Genomic DNA, 5,078 nt, shown 5'->3' with positions numbered 1-5,078 from the left:
TTCACTTTGATATGTTTGTTGAACAGATGGATGTCACCACAGCTTTCCTTCATGGTGAATTGGAGGAAGTGATCTACATGACTCAACCCAAGGGCTATGAGGTGAAAGGAAAGGAAGACATGGTTTGTCGTCTTCATAAGTTCATCTATGGACTGAAGCAATCGCCAAGACAGTGGTATATCAGGTTTGACACCTTTATTCTGAAGTAGGGGTTGAAGCTTATATGATGCCTGTGTGTACTGGAAACTATCTCAGAAAGGTACATATACTTATCTACTTCTGTATATAGATGATATGATTCTGGTGTCTAAGGATTATTCTGAAATCTGTGATCTCAAGAAACGATTGAGTAGTGAATTTGAGGTGAAAGATTTAGGTGAACTGAAAAGGATCCTAGGCATGGATGTGAAAAGAGATAGGGAGAAAAGTTTGTTAACCATTTCGCAGGAGAGTTATGTGCATAAATTGCTTGAGAAGTATAATATATCTGGTTGTAAGGCAGTTTTGACAACCTTAGCATCTCATTTTAGGCTTTCTTCATCTCAGTGTCCTATTACTGAACAAGAAAGGTTAGAGATGGCTAATATTCCCTATTGTAATGTTGTTGGAAGTATTATGTATTTGATGATTTGTACTAGGCCTAACTTGGGATATGCTATGAGTATGATAAGTAGGTTTATGTCAAATCCTGGAAAGGAGCATTAGAATGCAGTTAAATGGGTGCTTCGATATTTGAAAGGTAGTGCCAGTGTATCATTGTGTTTTAGCAGGTATTGTGATAAATCAGCAGTATTGGAAGGCTTCACAGATGCAGATTACACTGCAGACCTTGACAAAAGAAGGTCTTTATTAGGTCACATTTTTCATTTGTTTGGTAATATGGTCAGTTGGAAGGTTGTTTTACAGTCAATTTTTGCCTTGTCTACTACTGAGTCAGAGTATATTTCAGTGAGTGAAGCTGTGAAAGAGGCAGTGTGGTTGAAAAGGATAGTTGGTGAGTTGTTGTCACTGGAGTTCATTCCTATCGTCCGTTGTGATAGCCAGAGTGCTATTCATCTTGCGAAGAATCCATCTCATCACGAACGGTCTAAGCATATCGATGTCAAATTTCATTTTATCAGAGAAATTGTGGCCCAGAAAGATGTTGAACTGGTCAAAGTTCATACAGTTGAGAATTTATCAGATATATTAACCAAAGTTCTTCCAACCCATAGGTTTAAATACCTATTAGATGGGCTGAATATTAAATCTAGATGATAGGAAGTTTGGAGAATCAACTTGGTACTTAAATATTCTTATTATGAGGGAGATTTGTAGAAAATAACAAAGTATTTAAATGGGTTTTATTGGATTTTTTGTGAATTTAAAAGCCCAATGACATTCTTGTAATTATGAGCAGTGGTATTTTGGTAATTATCTTTTCTTCTCCAAAAATTAGGGCCAAGATTCGTGTGACCCTTTGGCTGAAGAAAAAAGTAGCAGCCGCCTAAAGCAAAAACGGACTCTGGGTGAGGGAGCCGCCTGGGTAGCCGCCAGAGGGAAGAAAACTGCAGTCAAGAGCCGTAAACCGCCGGTAGAAGACGAACATAATCGATCTGAGCAAGCGACGGTTTGGTTTGGGAAGTTCACGACGTGGGAGTGGGTTTGGCTGTTGTTCGGTGCGCGTGGGTTCCGGTTCCACACTAGTGTTCGGTAGGTTTCGGTTCAGCGTGGGTACGTCAGTCATTTTCGGTTTAGCGCGTGGGTTTGCTGCAGATCTGGGTTTGGTGGTTCGTCGGTCAAAGGTGGGTAGTAGCTGTCTCTTATACACATCTAGATGTGTATAAGAGACAGGTTTAGACTGGGAGTCTGGTGTGGGTTCCGTTTGGTGGTTCGCCGGTCAGAGGCGGGTAGCACACTTGATTTAGGCTGTTTTGCAGCGGGTTGTTCTCGGTTTTCAGAGGCAACATTGTGTGCGGATCTCTCTCGGTATCAGTGGATACTGAAATTACAGATTGGTGTTTTGTTGATTATCTATAATTTGTAAATTCTTTTATTACTCATTAATAAAATAATTCAAGCTGGTTCTCAAAGTGGATGTAGACCAAACTGGTCGAACCACTATATATCTTGGTGTTCTTTACTGCTTTTAATTTATTTATGCTGATTGTTTGCGTTCTATTTGGCCATCTAAGTTAGGTTCAGAAACTCTCATAGGTTATATACATGGACATAAAAATATATCTACAATGCAAAGAGTGCAGCTATCGATCTTTAGTGGAGGGATCAATAATGATTGAATATTGATTAATTGGATTAAAAGAGTTTAATCAATTAATCTCATATCATTGGAGCTCTAATCTCTAGATCCATAAAGTCTCCTTGTTAGCTCACTAAAGTATAATAATGAGGAATGATTTAAATTGTTCAAATCAAATGATGGAATTTTATATTAATGAGATTAATATATAATGGTTAATTATAGATATGATCTATAATCCAAATCATGTAAGAGAGACATGCATCTTATGGATGTAGTCATAACATGCTTATATAGATCTCTTGATAATGATATTCATATGAGAATCCCAGAAGAACTTAAGGTACCTCAAACATATAAATCAAATTCCTGAGAATTGTATTCAATAAAGTTATAGAGATCGCTATATGTATTGAAACAATCAAGACGAATGTGGTACAATCGCCTGAATGGATATTTATTGAAAGAAGGATATCAAAACAATCCAATATGTCCATATATTTTTATAAAGAAATCACAATCAGGATTTGCTATTATAATTGTATATGTTAATTATTTAAATATAATTGGAACTCTTAAAGAGCATTTAAAGGCAATAGAATATCTTAAGAAAGAATTTGAGATGAAAGATCTCGGAAGAACAAAATTTTACCTTGGCTTACAAATTAAGCATTTAGCAGATTAGATATTTGTTTATCAATCAACTTATACAGGGAAAGTTTTGAAAAGGTTCTATATGGACAAAGCACATCCAATGAACATTCCAATGGAAGTTCGTTCACTAGATGTGAAGAAAGATATATTTTGACCTCGAAATGATAATGAAGAGCTTCTTGGTCCTGAAGTACCATATCTTAGTGCATTCAGTCCACTTATGTATCTTGCTAATAATACAAGATCAAATATTGCATTTTCAGTAAATTTATTAGCAAGATATAGTTCTTCTCCAACAAAAATACGTTATTATGGAATTAGGCATATACTTCGTTATCTCCAAGGAACGATTGATATGAGTTTTTTTTATTCAAATAAATCAAATTTTGATCTAGTTGGTTATGCAGATTTTAGATTTTTATCTGATCCACACAAAGTTAGATCTCAAATAGGTTATCTATTCTCATATGGAGGAACTGCTGTATCGTGACAGTCAGTGAAACAAACCATAACGACTACTTCCTCAAATCATGCTGAAATTCTTGCAATTCATAAGGCTAGTCGAGAATGTGTATGGCTAAGATCAATGACTTCAACACGTTCGTGGAACATGTGGTTTGTCTTCTAGTAAAAATCTTTCAACAATATTATACGAAGACAACAAAACATGCATATCCCAAATCGAAGAAGGATATATTATAGGAGATATAACAAAGCATATTTCACCAAAGTTTTTCTACACTCATGATCTTGAAGAAAATTGCGATATCACTGTACAACAAATTTGTTCAAAATATAACCTAACAGATTTATGTACAAAGGCATTACCTACCACAATCTTTGAAAAATTGGTGCACAACATTGGAATGCAGTGACTCAAAGATGTTAAGTGATGTTTCCATGAGGGGGAGTAAATATATTCTTTGGGAGTATAAATTATATAAAATATGTACTATTTTCCCTTCACTAGGATTTTTTTCCCATCGGGGTTTTTTCAAGTAAGGTTTTAACGAGACATATTTTATATATATAATGGGCATTTCAAGGGGAGTATTATAAATAGTATGATAATAGATATCCATATCATGCTTAGTGTCCATTGAGCATGTGTCATGCTCTCATTTCCCAAAATTTTATCCATTTGTCTCAATATTACACATTATTAGTGTCCATGTATCTACCTCCTACTTGCCAAATTGCCTACAAGTAGTGGCATTTGGTGGGTTTTGAAAGATACATACACATTGGATAAAATCCATGAAAATTGGAGAAAATAGAGATTTTAGAGTATTTCATATTTTATTTATTTATATATTATGTTTAATTTTATTTTAATATTTATTTATTTTATTATTATATTACAATATATTTATTTTAATATTATATTTTATTGGTATCCATATTCTTATTGTGCTTCTCAAGTTTACAACCATTGATATCATTTACCATTTATTTTTATATAAAAATTTAGAAATTTTTATTATAAATTGGTAAATAATAAAAGAAATAAATAAATTATAAATTTTGACATCTGAACCCAAGACTTGAAGTTTGAAAACACGTGCCAGCCATTACAACATAAAAGAATACGCCCATTTTATAAAACTAAAAACTGTCTTTTAAAAAACAACTTTGTTTTCCTTAACGATTTAAGAATACGTTTTTCAACTTGAAAAAAGAAAATATAAAACTTAAATACCAAACAAATCCATTTTAAATAATTAAAAAAAATCAACTAGTTCTCATGACTTATAATTTTTTTAATTTTTAAAATTTGACTTAATTTTTGAAAACAATAATTAAAGTAGATAATAAAGTAACATGATTTTTGAAAATAATAATAAAGCAACAAATTTAGAGGTGGGAGATATTATAAGCTTAATTTTCAAATATTAAAATAAAAAAATAATTGATTAGCAAATTGGATCTAAATGGTTAGTTGTTACCAAAGAATATGAGAACAAAAAGCTTATTATAATTAAGAAATGGGCATTAATAATACTTTAACCCACAACTAATATAGTAATATATTACATAATATCTCATTACAATTGACTATGAATATTCGCATACAATTTAAAAGGAAATAATAATCTTTGATATAATCTTTGAAGTTGAGCAATAGATAGTTTGAATTCACCTCACAATTTAAAATAAATCATTTAATTTACTATTTGATCATCAT

The sequence above is a fragment of the Benincasa hispida genome, chromosome 1 (genome assembly GCF_009727055.1).
Source record: "Benincasa hispida cultivar B227 chromosome 1, ASM972705v1, whole genome shotgun sequence".
NCBI classification, from domain to species: Eukaryota; Viridiplantae; Streptophyta; class Magnoliopsida; order Cucurbitales; family Cucurbitaceae; genus Benincasa; species Benincasa hispida.
This window is presented reverse-complemented; position numbering follows the sequence as displayed.